The following is a 20,209-nucleotide window of genomic DNA, read 5'->3' on the forward strand; positions in this document are numbered from 1 at the left end:
TTTTAAACCACGGATTTTTGACTAACCTAGTTTAGGCTAGCCTCCCCCCCCCCCACGTGTAAACACCATATATGCTATAATGTTCTTATCTTCTTTGCATGACAATTTTATTTTTCGGGGGATTTTCACTAAATCGGAACAAAGTCTGTCCCATTGTTAGCTCTTTGAATGTCTAAGTCAACTTTCCTCACATCCACAAAAAAATATATCCATATTTATTCAAATATATGTAATATATTCAATATTTTTCTATAAATATGGATATATTTTTTGTAGCCATTTACTTAAAAATTAAGATAGAATGCTACACAAAAGTAAAAATATTGTCATTTTCCTTATTTTTACTTATTTGATGGATCATCTTACAGGGATTAAGAAAATAGGTTAAAAATATTTGGTCACCACACTCTGTTCAGAGAAAATACACAAATAAAATTCAGTGAGAATAGTATGTTTTGTCCGTTTTGTAGCATTTCACTATTCTCAATATCTCTAAATTATTTTCGGTCACATGGTGAAAAAAAAATATACAGTGTCTTACAAGATACATTTTGATGTCTAGAAGTATTACAAAATTGACAATATTTCTAATGGTTTTTAAAGAGGAAATGTGTTTTCATTGTGGTCTATGGAAACTGCTGCTTAAATTTAAATTTTATGCATATTATTTGACAGTTTTTCTCTAAAAATAGATTGACAATGAACCAAAAAAGTTCACATAATGTTGATTAATACCATAAACCTATTTTTTAAGATCTGTGCTAATACTAAGATGATTCATTGTAGACAGATTTTGACACAAAATATTCTTACTGCTGCTAGTGACGGTAAAATATTTGCCCATGCACAAAACTTAGAAGTAGCATTCTACCTTAATAAAGGAATTTTTGAAAAATATTGAAATATTTTGCATTTTAGTGCATTTTTTGCATTATTGCGTTAAATTCTTAAATTTTAGATTTCATGTTTTCATAATTTAATATTGTTTTGTTTTGTTTTTTAGAATACAATCGAGAAGCTGCAGTTCAAGTTGACGCAAGCACTGGTAGCAATTGACGACAACAAAACAGGTATTGTTTCCATTTTCCCATTCAGATGAACTTGCTACTGTAGAGTAATTTATGTTACATGGAATTTATTATCACTGTGAACTCACTTATTGTTGTGTGTGAGACACATCATGCAAAACATGGGAAAAAATATTTAAAAAAATACTCTTTTGTATGAGTCTAGTAAAATGTTAGTATTAACAATGAACATTTCACTACAAACATTTTTTTTTGAATATTTTGGTGCCAGGTAATATTTTTCACACCAGGTGACAGTCACTGTTGTCTCTCCTGACATTTTTTGTCTTAGATGTTAATTGCAAGCGCACATGCAAACCAGTCTTCCAAACCGAATACTGCGTGTTTGGATGTTATGGCAGACAATACTCAGATTTATACTGACTTGTAGTTAGCTCTGGGAATCTAATCCAGAACTTTCGAGTCAGTGAAAAACTACATAAAACATTGTACCTGATTGGCTACCCAACCCTTAAACCTAACAGTCAGACCAATCAGAGAGCAGCTTGTTTGCTGATTTTTTTTTTGACATATCAAATTCTGCCTTATAAATTTGCTTTAACTCAACTGGAATCTTCCTAATGCAATCACGCTTACAAACATCCTTAATAATTAAAGCATATAATTAAGCACACTGCAATGTATTTGATATGTATCCCGTATGATGTGACATACTCATGTGTAAAAACAAGGATAATTTCATTTCACATTCTAAATTCTAATAGCACAAGAATTTTTGATGGTTATAGTAATTTTGCAGTGACAGTAAATTCCTAAAAAAAATATTTTACAGTGCCGGTACTTTATCTGCTGTGTCCACTGACTTCTGACTCCATGTGTTTATAATTATTGTCTGATTTATTCAACTATTGAAAACTGTATTTATAGGCTCCGTCTTACCTGTTGCTGTTACTCATTTCTTTTCTCCACTGATGTTCTCGAATTTTGACGTTTGTTGTCTCTTTTCTCCACTGATGTTAGCAAATTATGATCTTTGATTTCAAATTTCAGTCTGTTCTTCTATTCGTTCATAGTTCTGATTTAACTTTGAAAGATTATTTCTGATTGGCTGAATAAGTGGCTATTTTACCCTATCATCCAATCAGGCATAGTCTTTCTCTCTTTTACTTCCACAGTTGTCTGTCCATCAGAATTTGTCATTGTTGTGTGTTGTCCTGTATTCCTCAAAACCAACTTTGCTTCCACATGTGTGTTTGTGTCTTTCTTATACATATTTTTGTTAATCGTCATTTCTCGGTTAGAAGGTTGATGCACTTTGATTTAATCATTCGAAAACAAAAATGAACTTTTTTTCACAAAATTAAATTTTTTTCTTTCTGAGAATTTGATCAGAATCTGCATGCAATGAGAGATTATATTCATTTGAAGCAAAAATATCAAATTATAAAAATATAAAAAATACAAAAATGTGCAGAATGTTGCACTATCAATTTTAGCAAGAAAAATTCTTATTTTTAAATCGATAATGAGTTGCACAAACTGGACAATGCAAGTCATAGCAGTAAAATCGAATCACATTGTGCTGCAATATTCTGTGAATTTAAGCTTCGCAGTGTCTCGAATTTTGTTCTTGAAAGTTTATATTTGGATCTTGAAAATTTGCTGTTAAAACTGCATCTGAATTTGACTTTTTTTTCAACTGTAAACTGCTGTAATTCACAAGAGACAAATTATTGTGAGTCAGTTAAATGTCTCATTTTTGTCACTAGAGGGCGCTCTGACAAATTTACACTATTCTGGATTACTTTAGCAACATAAATTACACAGTTTACAGTACCACATGTAATCATAATTGACATCATAAGCTGACTCCACCAATCAGAGATTATCTTAATGTGAAATTTACATGTAACAAGTGATCTGATAGGCTAAGGTCACCTGGGTGTAACAAACACTGTGGCTGCTCTTCTAATGGGAATCTGTGTAATATTAATGTGTAATTTTATCATATTATTTTATCATTAACTGTTCATAATTCATAACTTCATGACCTTTGAACTTTGAACATTACAAAGAAATTTATCACCAAATAAGTGTGAGGAATCGACATGGACAAAAAATAAAATGTATACGAATGTTAATTTCAAATGAATATCGTTTTCTGACATTTTAGTAATACTGTAAAATACTTTATTTTCGCTTGGAATTAATTTTCGCTATTTTCGCTAAATAAATGATTCATTGAAAATAAAATTCAGCGCATATACCTTTCCTATATTTTACATTCAACTCGTCAAAAATCAGTGAAAATAAATTCCATACAAAACACCCAAAAAGTATTTTCAGGTATTTCCTTCAATCAATTTTATTGTCTGAAATTCATGGAAGCCTCAATGTCTGTTTTCGAGATACCAAACCTGTATACCTTCAGGACTTCACAGAGGTATAAAAAGTCAATTCTTTCGATGCCTAGGGAGTTTATTTTGGTGCCCTTAGTAAAAAATATAAAACACAGGCTTCGTTGATGGACAACCATATACAGACTAAAACAATATTGACAATTTGAACGACCTTTATGTCATCAAGGTACGTAATTGAAGCATTTTCTCTCTAGAGTGCGATATTTATAGGAAAGGTGTATCCTCGGGGGCGGAGCTACGTCACAAGACATTCCACGTTGCTAAGACGCGCACCACTGTACATGCATTTCTATAGGCTCTTTTCGCGCTACTGTGGAACGGCGGTCTAGCCGGTGAAAATTTGAGAAAACAACACAAACTCAACTTTGAAGTAATCCTGAACAATCAAATTTATATATGTTACACACGTAGGCCTAACATTGTTATACTGTTCAGGGGAGTTTCAACCACCATCCCAAAATATCGTTTTCTGCGAGTTTTTGGCCTTTGTTTTCACCGCCAGGGTTGCCAAGCGGTGAAAATGCCCGGATGTCCGCCCCCGAGGATACCAATTTTATCAAGCCCTGCAAAAAGTTTGATATTTCAAGTTCAGTTTTTGTTGTCTAAGACGTTTTTTTAGCTGGTTTGGTCTTGAATGTCGAGTATTTTCTGAAAACTAAAATCCCCCCCCATTTGTTTATTATTTATGCGGTGGCCCCAACTAAAACTAACATTGTTGTATAATACTGGTTTTGTGTCAATCAGAGTTCAAAGGTCATTGCAAGCTATATGTAAGTACATGCACTATTAATAGAGCAAATACAGTATTGTATACTGAATCATTAAAATATGACTTATTTTGACCATAGACACCTCTGTCATTTATGTAAGTACATGCACTACTAATAGAGCAAATACAGTATTGTATACTGAATCATTAAAATATGACTTATTTTGACCATAGACACCTCTGTCATTTACGTAAGTGCATGCACTACTAATAGAGCAAATACAGTATTGTATACTGAATCATTAAAATATGACTTATTTTGACCATAGACACCTCTGTCATTTACGTAAGTACATGCACTACTAATAGAGCAAATACAGTATTGTATACTGAATCATTAAAATATGACTTATTTTGACCATAGACACACCTCTGTCATTTACGTAAGTGCATACCTTCAACTTTTGTTTAAACTAACAATGCATTTTTTTTCGCGGTGAAAACATCAAATGGGACTGATTGCCTTACAGGTTATAAATATGATTGGGGAGCCAATTATGGGAACTATTGCATGTCACTTAATTTTTTCCCAATAAATATACTAAATGGTCCCTGATTGGGTATGGTGTCAGGAATGAGCAGCCAATCAGATTAATCATGTAAATAATAACCCATAATACCTCACTCCAAGTATGTCATACTAAGAGGGGTTTCTAGCATTCTAGTACATATGCGGGAGGTAGGGGGCTGTATACAGTGTAGCAGACAAATATTGACATTTGAATGCCAAAGTCAACTACAGTCGCCATCCACAAAATAGTTCCATTTATAGTCTGCTCTGATCAACTTAAAAGTTGATGAAAATTTTCCAAATTTTTCAATAACAAATTAGAAGCAATGCATTATGTTTTCTCCAAAATTAAGACTGAATTCAGTGAAAATTACAGAAAATCTCAAAATTAACTGAATTTCAGTTACCATCCACAAAATAGTTACATTTATAGTCTAGCTGCTCTGTTCAATCTAAAATGTTGAAAACAAATTTCAAATTTTTTGGTCATATTTATCTGTTTGGTTTAAGGGATTGGTCAGTTACTTCGGCCTGGGGGGGGGTGTTGGCAGATTCCATTTTGCCAGCTCTAAATCTCAGTCGACCCACCCCCTATCAAATAAAAAAAAGTGGGTGACCCCCCCAACATTATATTATTATGTGTTTATGAAAACAGAGGAAACCTTGATTTTGTTCAAATTTGTGTTGGATTTTGGTATTTTACAGAGCAAAATATGCATATTTAAAAGTTAAAAAAACAAAAAAACTATTTATTTTTTCATCATTTATTTTAATTTATATATCAACATTTTCACAAATTTAACTAATTTGATTTGCTGAACAAAAACTGTCACTGCTCTTTGTACTAATTGCTGTGTTGTCTTTCCCTCTCCTGTTATAATTGGATAAATCCAGTAAATATCTTATACAATGGTGACTTCAGACTTTAAATACAATAATCTGATATCAGCAGCACATGGACTTGGGATGTGCTTAAAACTTAACTGTATAATTGGGGTTCTAGCCGCATTGCATAATCTGTTAGTTATTTGGCAACTTTAACCTCAAAATATTTAGCCTATAACATTTTTTGCATCAACAAATTTATAGGTAACTGACCAATCCCTGAAATTAAAATTTACACCAATTTGGAGAATGAACATTTTGGCACTCAAAATGACAAAACATCTTTTCAAAACCTGGTCTGCAATGTAAGATTGCTGACAGTGATATGCATTAATTACATAGGTATTTATGCAAATTCCACTGCAGAGCACCTTTTTAGCCAAGATTTGTTTAATCGTCCATTGCCTTCACAACTATACCGTACTCGACCACGTTAGCGCCCAGGGTCCTCAACTCATAAAATCTGGATTTTTTAGGGGTGGGGGCTTACCCAAGCACCCCCTCGAAAAGTGCAACTGACAATTTTAATTCACCGATGACAGATTGAGGGGGATATAACGTCTTTGAAAATTTGAGGGAAAATAAAATTACGATATTAGTTGTGTCGTCATTGACTCTTACAATGAAGAAACAGAAATGGTCAATTATGCACATTTTATTACAATATTAATTACGTACCACCCGAATTTACAAGATTAAAAATATTTGAGTCTGTTGGAACATAGTCAAAGTCAAAATCTTAATCATTATCGCCATTGACGTATGTGTCGGATCATACACAAACTCTTGATAAAAAGCACTTTCCGCCATGATGTATTTGCATTTGACCTGCATCAACCTCCTTTGACCTAATGGGTCAAGTTGGTTATTAATCAATCAAAATGCTGTCACAGTGTGTGGTACCGACGTAATTCTTTAGAAATTCCTGAAGATTATTGGGTTAACGCAATGCGGAAGTGAATTATCCATGTCGAAGTACGATCTGTTGAAATTGATTTTGGCGAATAAACGACACGTTTTTTTTTTTTAAATGGTAACTAGCAATTTTTATCGGTAAACTGAATACGGCATGAAATATTTACTGCATTTTACTTTTATTAACAGGTCATTGTCGAAGCATGGTTGATGCACTGTTATCGTAGTCTACACATTCACAACATATTCACAGCAGTCAATATCCACGCTGTATCATGATACAAAAACGATTACCAGTATTCGTTAAGTAATGATCAAAGACCAAGTTTTAAATTATTGGCATTTTGAAGGGGTGGGCGCTTTGCTGAATGTGACCCCTAATATAAAAATTGCGCAAAAGTGGGGGGTGGGCGCTTGACCGGGCATGGGCGCTAACACGAACGAGTATGGTACCTTGACAGATATTGTTCAGCCAGTGTGTTTTGAAGTGCGCCCTCTTTGGCAAGTTGACATCCTGCACTTTTGTTTTATTTCGTTCGCGTCAGCACAGTCCCTCTAAGATAGAAGGACTGTGCCATAAGCTATGCAGACTATGATGAAGCAGATACATTAGAGGCGTGTGTAATCAGGTCTACGTAATACTGTAAAATACTTTATTTTAGCAGGAATTAATTTTCGCTGAAAAGACATTTTGGGTGTTTTGTATAGACTTTATTTTCACTGATTTTTGATAAGTTTAATGTAAAATATAGGAAAAAAGGTATATTCAGATTTTATTTCCATTGAATCATTCTTTCAGCGAAAATAGCGAAAATAAAGTATTCTACAGTATACCAAGTCTAGTATGCTACCGTTCGGTAGAATCACAAACAGGTTTGTTGGGAGTAGTAGATTTACATCAAGTTTTCAAAACTCCAGGATTCTGACGATGATTGCAGCGAGAAAGCTATATATTTTAGCTAAAAAACAAACAAACTTACCGTACCTATATTTGACAATAAATAGTTGTTTTTATGAGTAATGTTTCACAGATGAAATAAAATAACCCATATTTGCATTTAATATTTACTGTATGAGAGACACTCACACTGTGTCAGAATTGTTCAGAATAGAATAGAATAGAATAGAATAGAATAGAATAGAATAGAATAGAATAGAATAGAATAGAATAGAATAGAATAGAATAGAATAGAATAAAATAAAATGTGATGAGATGGAATGGAATGGAATAGATTAGAATAAAATAGAACAGAATAAAATAGAATAGAATATAGAATAGAATAGAATAGAATAGAATAGAATAGAATAGAATAGAATGGAAGGGATGGAATAGAATAGAATAGAATAGAATGGGATGAGATGGAATAGAATAGAATATAATATAATATAATAGAATAGAATAGAATAGAATAGAATAGAATAGAATACATAAATGTCATATGACACTGCACAGACCTGATAGTTTGTAGGGTAATATCAGTACATATTAATTACCTGATTTGCATAATTAATTAATTTTCAGGGGTTGGTATTCAAGTAATAATGATCACGTTTCAATGAAACTTGGTACATAGTTACTTGAGGACTGTACAGAGACCTAATTAGTTTTGGGTAAATATTTGTGCATATTAATCATCTTATTAGCATAATTAGTTAATTTTCAGCTTTTCACCTGATATCTCAAGTACTAATCATCACATTTCAATGAGACTTGCGACATAGATATTCTAGGACTACGCAGAAACCTGATTAATTTTGGGATAAATAATTGTGCCTATTAATTACCTAATTTGCATAATTAGTTAATTTTTTGCTGTTCTATGGCTGTTGCACTGATGTCTAAAAACCACTCATTGGATTTTAACGAAACTTTTCAAGAGTACCTGTCACATTTCAATGAACCTAGGACTATACACCATATTAGTTTTTGGTAAATATTTATGCTTCTTAATCACCTAATTAACATAATTAATTAATACTGTATATCTCAAGTATTGATCATCACATTTGAATAAAACTTGGTACATAAATGGTCTAGGACAATAGACAGCCTGATTAATTTTGGGTTAAAATCTGTTCATATTAATTCTCTAATTAGCATAATAATTAATATTTTTTTGGTTCTAATCACATTTCAATGAAACTTGGTACATTGTGCAGACCTTATTAGTTTTACACTTAAATCTGTTCGTTACCTTATTTGCATAATAAATTTTCTGCGTTTCCATCAACATCTCAAGTTCAAGTAATTTTGAATTAATTTTTAATGTGTCTCCAATACTCTCAACACATGGGAGTTCTTTCTAAGCTTTCTTTGATTTTGTTAGGTATTATTAAAATAGGCAAAAATGTTCAAGGAGTTAAAGGGCTTCATATTGTTTGGTATTTTTAAAATAGGCAAAAATGTTCAAGGAGTTAAAGGGCCTCATTTTGTTGGATATTATTAAAATAGGCAAAAATGTTCAAGGAGTTAAAGGGCTTCATTTTAGGTATTATTAAAATAGGCAAAAATGTTCAAGGAGTTAAAGGGCTTCATTTTATTAGGTATTATTAAAATAGGCAAAAATGTTCAAGGAGTTAAAGGGCTTCATTTTAGGTATTATTAAAATAGGCAAAAATTTTCATGGAGTTAAAGGGCTTCATTTTATTAGGTATTATTAAAATAGGCAAAAATGTTCAAGGAGTTAAAGGGCTTCATTTTGTTAGGTATTATTAAAATAGGCAAAAATGTTCAAAGAGTTAAAGGGCTTCATTTTGTTAGGTATTATTAAAATAGGCAAAAATGTTCAAGGAGTTAAAGGGCTCCATTTTATTAGGTAATATTAAAATAGGCAAAAATGTTCAAGGAGTTAAAGGGCTTCATTTTGTTAGGTATTATTAAAATAGGCAAAAATGTTCAAGGAGTGAAATGGCCTCATTTTGTTAGGTATTATTGAACACTGATAATTGAACTCCAAAACATAGCAAATATTTCTTCTTCTTCAGTGCATTGTATCTAGTAATAATTTTAAAACTAATTGTTCTTATTTCTTTTTGTCCCATATCGCATAAAACTTATTGTGACCTCCCCTCCCCATAATTATTTGGTCTGCCCCTTATTGTCCCATATTACCGGTACGTTAAACTAATGGTAATCTCCCCTCCCAATTATTTATAGATCTGTCCCTCATTGTGCAATATCACATTAAACTAATGGTAATCTCTCCCCCTATTATTTATTGGTCTGTCCTCATTGTGCAATATCACATTAAACTAATGGTGATCTCTCCCCCAATTATTTATTGGTCTGTCCCTTATTGTGCAATATCACATTAAACTAATGGTGATCTCTCCCCCAATTATTTATTGGTCTGCCCCTTATTGTCCCATATTTCCGGTACATTAAACTAATGGTAATCTCCCCTCCCTATTATTTATTGGTCTGTCCCTTATTGTCCCTATCGCAGTAAACTAATGGTAATCTCTCCCCCTATTATTTATTAGTCTGTTCCTTATTGTGCAATGTCACATTAAACTAATAGTGATCTCTCCTCCTATTATTTATTCGTCTGTCCCTTATTGTTCCTATCACATTATGTTGTCTATTAAGTCCATTTAACGTTAATCACTGTCAGTCACTGACACCAAGTACCTATTGTTAATAATCAAAAAGTGTCTATTGGTGGCATGTAAGGGAACTTCTCAAAAAAAGTCTTAAGTAAAAAAAAAAAGTTTTGCTTCTCTTCATTGCGTTAGTAGGAAACCTAAACCTCAAACAATTTCTTTCAAATTTCGTGAACTGTTTCATAAAAAGAAAAAATAAGGATATTATTTGTTTTCTGTTTCAGATGTTTTGTAGATTCAAATCAACTTTTTTAATGCATGTCCTCTATAAGGAGTTAAAAACATTTAACGTCTTGTCGTTGTGGCATTGAATAATCAAATACAAATAAAAAAAAATTAAACTGTGTCACCGCTATAATTGATTTAATTCCCCTAGAATGAGAAGCAAAAACATTTTTTTTACCTTAGCTGATGATCTTGATAGGTTATTCAGCAATCTAATCCAATTTTAATCTCATAATCCTTATATTCTAAATTACTATTGGGATTAAAAAAACTGATTAAAAAATTTAAAGTTGTAACATTTGAAATGAAAAAATTGAGAAGCCCCCTTAAAATGTACCTGTTTGAACAGAACACAGACAGTGTAAACTTGTAATGTGTGAACTAAACACAATAATTTATTTTGTGAGCCAGTAGTGGGGTGGAGGTTAGAATGTTGGCAAGTCGCCATTGCTTTAATAACCTAGTTACAAGCAGACAATGTTAAAAAACCTGTTGTATTGTCTATTGTTTCACTGTCTATCGCACCGTGGAGGGTAACAGTGGTGTCTTCCACGCTGTTAACACAGATGGAATAGTTACTTTGATACAAGATTCTTTCGTCTGTTTGCTATACTCTTCGCTTTCCTTGTATCTGTTAGATGTCCGCTTCTCCTTGTCGGAATTTTCGGATTATACACCTGTTCAGTACATGGAATTATATCGTTGGAAAACTTCAACGTCAACTGCGTTCGCATCGCTAAGGTTTCCTCTTTACCACTCTTCGTACGATCTGCCCATGGATTAATCTACTCGTATACTTGCCTGGACCAAATTAATTTAGCCATTCTCGTTTCCGAAATAACTCAAATTTTCGATCAGCTGATTGTTCGCTCTTCACAACAAGGATTACTATGGACGCTTGTGTAACCAAATAACTATTTGCGGTTTGAAATATTTTAATTATTGTTTGAAATATTTTAATTATATTGACATCATTCTGCATCTATGTTTGTTTCGACATTTTGATATTGCTACTGTGTCGTCATCCGTAATCTACCGATATTAAATGGAAATAAAATTATAGAAATATGTGACCCGCTGAACAGTGTTATAAATAATATATTGTAGCATAGTGGTTTGAACTGAATCGAACTTTGTGACCCCGTGGGATTCGTTTTTAAAATGCTGTGGATGTGAAACTTACATAGCTGCCAAACCATGTATAACACTATGAGGAGGTATGCCATGTTTCCGCCGGCTTTCAGATTGCAAGGTAACGTTATTTATTTATTTTCCTACCAGCGAAAAAATTCTTGCATTCTGATTGTCGACTACTTTGAGAATTTTCTTTTTGAACAGTTATTTATTTATTTATTTTTTTCCAAGCAGCAAAAAAAATATTCTGTACACACATTCTGTACAATCACATTGAAAATTCAAACTTTTTGTAAAATGTACTGGAACGGCAATTTGCAAAGGGGACCTACAATTATAAAACTGAAGTATGGGAGTCATTTTGACCTACCCTCCCCTGTCCAAAGAACAAAAAAAAAATAGACAGAGTGCGGGATTTTATTATTTTGTTGCATTGCAGTCCAGTTTTGCAAGTGATCTAGAAACACGCAGTGTGTATTAGAGCTGTCTGGATACAATTTCACTGTCTGAAATCAATTCATATATACCGGTACTGGGGTAGTTGGGATATTAGGCTCGGTCGAGTCCATAATAATTTGGATTTAGCGAGAATGTGGAATTAGAGATGCCTGATTATCGGTATATAATATTGTATATTTTGGAAATATATTCTCTATATTGTTAATTACAGTAATATTAAACAGCTTTAAATTTTTTACCACCAGTTCACACTTTTCATCACAAATTCACAAAATAGTTATAGTCTGCACTTTCTTTCAGAAGATTGGGACAAAAATAGTCAAATTTTTTGAGTAAAAACTGAAAATTGATTCAAATTTTGTCTGTTGAATTCAAAATTAGAGTTCATTCCCAGAAATATTGAAGAATATCAGAAAAAATTGCAGAATAATTTGGGTGCGAAAGTCTGGTGGTGAAAAAGTTAAGTTTGCAAAGTTAGAATTCAATATTTTGTGGTAGCAAAAATGTCATTAAGGTTTTTCAGTCAGAGAATCACGATAATTTTCATCCCTTTGTAGTTGTCAAATGGTAAAAAATACTAACGTAAGTACAAATTTGAATGACCGTTTCCGGTACAGATCTCCATGTACCATTTTGTTTGCAAAAACTGTTAACAATAGATACATAAAACAATAGCCAGTGACACAATAGATTGCTAAACAATAACTAGAAGCAAAACAATCAACAGGCTATGAAGCAGTGATCCGATTATACTTACAATATAACAATAGGTGACTTAAACAATAATAGTGGAAAATAATGGATTCATTGTTATACAATAGAAAAGAAGACAATAGAAATTCTGTTGTACAGAACTGTCTTTACAAATACTTGTTGTAGTAGTCCTGGCCTTTGTACGGTATATTTTCATCATCTTCTTGTAGTTGAACTTGAAACAAACACTTAAATCTGTTCGTTACCTTATTTGCATAATAAATTTTCTGCGTTTCCATCAACATCTCAAGTTCAAGTAATTTTGAATTAATTTTTAATGTGTCTCCAATGCTCTCAACACATGGGAGTTCTTTCTAAGCTTTCTTTGATTTTGTTAGGTATTATTAAAATAGGCAAAAATGTTCAAGGAGTTAAAGGGCTTCATATTGTTTGGTATTTTTAAAATAGGCAAAAATGTCCAAGGAGTTAAAGGGCCTCATTTTGTTGGATATTATTAAAATAGGCAAAAATGTTCAAGGAGTTAAAGGGCTTCATTTTAGGTATATTAAAATAGGCAAAAATGTTCAAGGAGTTAAAGGGCTTCATTTTATTAGGTATTATTAAAATAGGCAAAAATTTTCAAGGAGTTAAAGGGCTTCATTTTAGGTATTATTAAAATAGGCAACAATTTTCATGGAGTTAAAGGGCTTCATTTTATTAGGTATTATTAAAATAGGCAAAAATGTTCAAGGAATTAAAGGGCTTCATTTTGTTAGGTATTATTAAAATAGGCAAAAATGTTCAAGGAGTTAAAGGGCTTCATTTTGTTAGGTATTATTAAAATAGGCAAAAATGTTCAAAGAGTTAAAGGGCTTCATTTTATTAGGTAATATTAAAATAGGCAAAAATGTTCAAGGAGTTAAAGGGCTTCATTTTGTTAGGTATTATTAAAATAGGCAAAAATGTTCAAGGAGTGAAATGGCCTCATTTTGTTAGGTATTATTGAACACTGATAATTGAACCCCAAAACATAGCAAATATTTCTTCTTCTTCAGTGCATTGTATCTAGTAATAATTTTAAAACTAATTGTTCTTATTTCTTTTTGTCCCATATCACATAAAACTTATGGTGACCTCCCCTCCCCATAATTATTTGGTCTGCCCCTTATTGTCCCATATTACCGGTACGTTAAACTAATGGTAATCTCCCCTCTCAATTATTTATAGATCTGTCCCTCATTGTGCAATATCACATTAAACTAATGGTAATCTCTCCCCCCTATTATTTATTGGTCTGTCCCTCATTGTGCAATATCACATTAAACTAATGGTGATCTCCCCCCCAATTATTTATTGGTCTGTTCCTTATTGTGCAATGTCACATTAAACTAATGGTAATCTCCCCTCCCTATTATTTATTGGTCTGTCCCTTATTGTCCCTATCACAGTAAACTAATGGTAATCTCTCCCCCTATTATTTATTGGTCTGTTCCTTATTGTGCAATGTCACATTAAACTAATAGTGATCTCTCCTCCTATTATTTATTCGTCTGTCCCTTATTGTTCCTATCACATTATGTTGTCTATTAAGTCCATTTAACATTAATCACTGTCAGTCACTGACACCAAGTACCTATTGTTAATAATCAAAAAGTGTCTATTGGTGGCATGTAAGGGAACTTCTCAAAAAAAGTCTTAAGTAAAAAAAAAAAGTTTTGCTTCTCTTCATTGCGTTAGTAGGAAACCTAAACCTCAAACAATTTCTTTCAAATTTCGTGAACTGTTTCATAAAAAGAAAAAATAAGGAAATTATTTGTTTTCTGTTTCAGATGTTTTGTAGATTCAAATCAACTTTTTTAATGCATGTCCTCTATAAGGCGTTAAAAACATTTAACGTCTTGTCGTTGTGGTATTGAATAATCAAATACAAATAAAAAAAAATTAAACTGTGTCACCGCTATAATTGATTTAATTCCCCTAGAATGAGAAGCAAAAACATTTTTTTTGCCTTAGCTGATGATCTTGATAGGTTATTCAGCAATCTAATCCAATTTTAATCTCATAATCCTTATATTCTAAATTACTATTGGGATTAAAAAAAACTGATTAAAAAATTTAAAGTTGTAACATTTGAAATGAAAAAATTGAGAAGCCCCCTTAAAATGTACCTGTTTGAACAGAACACAGACAGTGTAAACTTGTAATGTGTGAACTAAACACAATAATTTATTTTGTGAGCCAGTACTGGGGTGGAGGTTAGAATGTTGGCAAGTCGTCATCGCTTTAATAACCTAGTTACAAGCAGACAATGTTAAAAAACCTGTTGTATTGTCTATTGTTTCACTGTCTATCGCACCGTGGAGGGTAACAGTGGTGTCTTCCACGCTGTTAACACAGATGGAATAGTTACTTTGATACAAGATCCTTTCGTCTGTTTGCTATACTCTTCGCTTTCCTTGTATCTGTTAGATGTCCGCTTCTCCTTGTCGGAATTTTCGGATTATACACCTGTTCAGTACATGGAATTATATCGTTGGAAAACTTCAACGTCAACTGCGTTCGCATCGCTAAGGTTTCCTCTTTACCACTCTTCGTACGATCTGCCCACGGATTAATCTACTCGTATACTTGCCTGGACCAAATTAATTTAGCCATTCTCGTTTCCGAAATAACTCAAATTTTCGATCAGCTGATTGTTCGCTCTTCACAACAAGGATTACTATGGACGCTTGTGTAACCAAATAACTATTTGCGATTTGAAATATTTTAATTATTGTTTGAAATATTTTAATTATATTGACATCATTCTGCATCTATGTTTGTTTCGACATTTTGATATTGCTACTGTGTCGTCATCCGTAATCTACCGATATTAAATGGAAATAAAATTATAGAAATATGTGACCCGCTGAACAGTGTTATAAATAATATATGTAGCATAGTGGTTTGAACTGAACCGAACTTTGTGACCCCGTGGGATTCGTTTTTAAAATTCTGTGGATGTGAAACTTACATAGCTGCCAAACCATGTATAACACTATGAGGAGGTATGCCATGTTTCCGCCGGCTTTCAGATTGCAAGGTAAAGTTATTTATTTATTTTCCTACCAGCGAAAAAATTCTTGCATTCTGATTGTCGACTACTTTGAGAATTTTCTTTTTGAACAGTTATTTATTTATTTATTTTTTTCCAAGCAGCAAAAAAATTATTCTGTACACACATTCTGTACAATCACATTGAAAATTGAAACTTTTTGTAAAATGTACTGGAACGGCAATTTGCAAAGGGGACCTACAATTATAAAACTGAAGTATGGGAGTCATTTTGACCTACCCTCCCCTGTCCAAAGAAAAAAAAAAAAATAGACAGAGTGCGGGATTTTATTATTTTGTTGCATTGCAGTCCAGTTTTGCAAGTGATCTAGAAACACGCAGTGTGTATTAGAGCTGTCTGGATACAATTTCACTGTCTGAAATCAATTCATATATACCGGTACTGGGGTAGTTGGGATATTAGGCTCGGTCGAGTCCATAATAATTTGGATTTAGCGAGAACGTGGAATTGGAGATGCCTGATTATCGGTATATAATATTGTATATTTTGGAAATATATTCTCTATATTGTTAATTACAGTAATATTAAACAGCTTTAAATTTTTTACCACCAGTTCACACTTTTCATCACAAATTCACAAAATAGTTATAGTCTGCACTTTCTTTCAGAAGATTGGGACAAAAATAGTCAAATTTTTTGAATAAAAACTGAAAATTGATTCAAATTTTGTCTGTTGAATTCAAAATTAGAGTTCATTCCCAGAAATATTGAAGAATATCAGAAAAAATTGCAGAATAATTTGGGTGCGAAAGTCTGGTGGTGAAAAAGTTAAGTTTGCAAAGTTAGAATTCAATATTTTGTGGTAGCAAAAATGTCATTAAGGTTTTTCAGTCAGAGAATCACGATAATTTTCATCCTTTTGTAGTTGTCAAATGGTAAAATATACTAACGTAAGTACAAATTTGAATGACCGTTTCCGGTACAGATCTCCATGTACCATTTTGTTTGCAAAAACTGTTAACAATAGATACATAAAACAATAGCCAGTGACACAATAGATTGCTAAACAATAACTGGAAGCAAAACAATCAACAGGCTATGAAGCAGTGATCCGATTATACTTACAATATAACAATAGGTGACTTAAACAATAATAGTGGAAAATAATGGATTCATTGTTATACAATAGAAAACAAGACAATAGAAATTCTGTTGTACAGAACTGTCTTTACAAATACTTGTTGTAGTAGTCCTGGCCTTTGTACGGTATATTTTCATCATCCTCTTGTAGTTGAACTTGAAACAAACAACTGGCCTATGTCATGGGCATTTTAGGTACTGTAAAATACTTTATTTTTAGCTGGATTTAATTTTTGCTGAAAAGATGTTTTGTAGGGAGTTTGTTTTCACTGATTTTTGGTGAGTTGAATGTAAAATGTTTTAACCAAATAACCCCTTCAGTGAAAATAAAGAAAAGTAAATTCAATCGATAACAGTATTTTACAGTATTCCCTTTAAAGATTAGAATCTGGTGAACTTCTCATAGCTTAATCCCTGACTTTCCCAATTTTTATTTCTTCTCGACACTGGAGCACGGTGAAATAAAGATAGTCTTGTTTACAAAGATACAGAAAAAAAAATTAATAAAACTTTTAGTAAAACACATCACTTTGTTCCAGATTTCTTTTTTTTTTTAAAACAATCACGTAATTATCATTTATAATTTCTCATTAGATACATAATGGTTACTGATAGATTATTAGTTCATTGATTTCAGATTTATATAAACCCGTCCTACAACAACAATTCCCAGGGTATCAATGTTATTCTTCAACTTCACTTTATAAAGTTTAGACCACAGTCCCTCTATAGATGGGATAGAGGGACTGTGTTTAGACTAACCGATCACTGGTAGCATAGTGGTTGTTGCATCAGACTCTTGATCGGTAAATCCATGTTCAAATCCTACCTTAGACTGAACATCAAAGGGTCGACCCCTACCCTGAGAGGGTGTGCCACAGACTCAATGGGAAGTCCTATTCCACTGGCCGAGATTCATTCACTAACGAATGCGACTTTGGGGGAACCTTGGTTAAGGTTTGCAGGTGCTTGTGTTCGACCAAGCCTGGTTGACGCCAGGGTAGTGCATTAAATTTCCATTTAAAAAAAAAAAGTTTAGACTAACTATTTTTAGAAATTTCGGTTAAACATTTCACACTTTTTCATGTATTCTTTTTATTAATTTTGAACCAAATAGATATAATTTTGCAGATTGTGATAAAAATTAAAATGCCTCAGCTGTCAAGGATTCAAACCGTTAATAAACATGTGGGTTGTATTTACTTAGTATTTCATTGAAATATATCAGTGGATTTTGAGCTTGAATCAAAAACAAATATTTTTTTTAATAAAAAAAAAGATTATTAATTTATACCTGAAGTTTAATATTTTGGCCTATTGCTGCATTAGGTAAATTGGAGAAAACGTCCCACAAACCAACCAACCACACCATGTAAAGGGCGAGTGACATACACCCCTATAAAAAATTTAAACGTTTGTTTTGTCGTGTGCGTGGTCATTCATTCATTCATGAATGTAGTAATTAAATCTAAACATTAAACATTATTTGTAAGGATTTATATCTTGTGAAATAAGGCAGTTTACGTTTACCATATTTGTTCAACTAGAAGCGCATATACAATAGAAGTTTTTGTGTTAAGTTTTACATATTCATTTACTTAAAATTGAATAATTTGCATAAACATTCTTTAAAATTGACTAATTTGCATAAAACATTTACTTAAAATTGACTTATTTGCAAAACATTTACTAAAAATTGACTTATTTGCAAAACATTCCTCAAAATTGACTAATTTGCATAAACATTTCCATAAAACTTTTTAATTTGCATGAACATTTACTTAAAATTTATTAATTTGCAGAACATTCCTTAAAATTGACTAATTTGCATGAACATTCCTTGTAATTGACTAATTTGCATAAACATTTACTTAAAAAAATTGACTAATTTGCATAAACATTTCCATAAAACTTCTTAATTTGCATAAACATTTACTTAAAATTGACTTATTTGCAGAACATTCCATAAAATTGACTAATTTGCAGAACATTCCTTAAAATTGACTAATTTGCATAAAAATTTCCATAAAACTTCTTAATTTGCATAAACATTTACTTAACATTTATTAATTTGCATAAACATTCCTTAAAATTGACCAATTTGCAGAACATTCCTTAAAATTGACTAATTTGCATAAACATTTACTTAAAATTGACTAATTTGCATAAACATTTCCATAAAACTTCTTAATTTGCATAAACATTTACTTAAAATTTATTAATTTTCATAAACATTTACTTAAAATTGACTAATTATCATAAAAAAAGTTATTAAATTAAATTCTGATTAGGTAAGTTTATCGACAATGCAATAATCATTTTGAGCTTGTTTTAAATATGGTATATTTTACCAGAATTTTAAAGGAAGCAATTTTTTTTCTAAAATTAAAAAAAAAGTCATAAAATTAGTGAACTAGTCCCAGTATTTGTACATTGGTTCATGCCAACTTAATGATAACAGTGTGTAAACAATAACTATAAGATTTACTGATGTTAGGTCAGCCATGAATGACATCATATGAAGTACTTGACTGCTACCTGGTGATTACACTAGGAATAGATATGTAATTAGTTAAACATACCTCCCACTGTGTTATTTCACTATAGGCAAAGCAGGTACTGTAAAATATTCTCACTTGGAATTAATTTTCGCTGAAGGAATGAATCAGTGAAAATAAAATCCAGTCAATATACCTTTTCTCCTATGTTTTACATTCAACTTGTCAAAAATCAGTGAAAATAAATTCAATACAAAACACCCAAAAAGTCTTTTCAGTAAAAATAAATTTCAGCTAAAATAAAGTATTTTACAGTACTCAACAAGACTGGCCCAGCCATGGCTATTTTGTTGTTTTATATTGAAGATAATTTACAGTCTAGTTCATATTGTCTGTGCCCATCTAATGGTCAATGTAAACTATCAGAATTTAATTCTGTGATAGAAAAAAAAAATTGTGGAAGCACTTCTCTTACTTCTGTCCTAAATAAATTTTGCCCAACAGTTTTGACTTGCAAAATATCATTAACCTTTTCATCCCCAGTTCCCTCTTTTCATCCCAAATTCACAAAATGGTCCTGTTTATTGTCTGCACTTACCTTCAAAAGATTGGGAGAAAAAATAGCCAAATTTGCTCCCTAAGTAAATGTGAATGACAACTCTACTTTCTAACCTACTGTAAATAGAATACTGTATGACTTTCAAAGTTACCGATAATGACAACTTGACAATGTCACTCCCTAAGTGACTGTAAATAACATCTTTGCTCCCTAAGTAAATGTGAATGACAACTCGACTTTCTAACCTACTGTAAATAGAATACTGTATGACTTTCAAAGTTACCGATAATGACAACTTGACAATGTCACTCCCTA

At 32.0% G+C, this 20,209-nt stretch overlaps 1 pseudogene across 1 annotated transcript in view; it reads left to right on the forward strand.

The window, feature by feature from the left end:
• LOC102810266 (uncharacterized) overlaps window positions 1–20,209 on the forward strand; it is a 152,724-nt pseudogene that overhangs the window by 20,993 nt on the left and 111,522 nt on the right. The window contains exon 6 of the transcript XR_014927885.1: window positions 1,004–1,070. The product of XR_014927885.1 is annotated as an uncharacterized LOC102810266 (transcript). The remainder of the gene's footprint in view (window positions 1–1,003; window positions 1,071–20,209) is intronic.

The sequence above is a fragment of the Saccoglossus kowalevskii genome, chromosome 20 (genome assembly GCF_978046115.1).
Source record: "Saccoglossus kowalevskii chromosome 20, keSacKowa6.1, whole genome shotgun sequence".
NCBI classification, from domain to species: domain Eukaryota; kingdom Metazoa; phylum Hemichordata; class Enteropneusta; family Harrimaniidae; genus Saccoglossus; species Saccoglossus kowalevskii.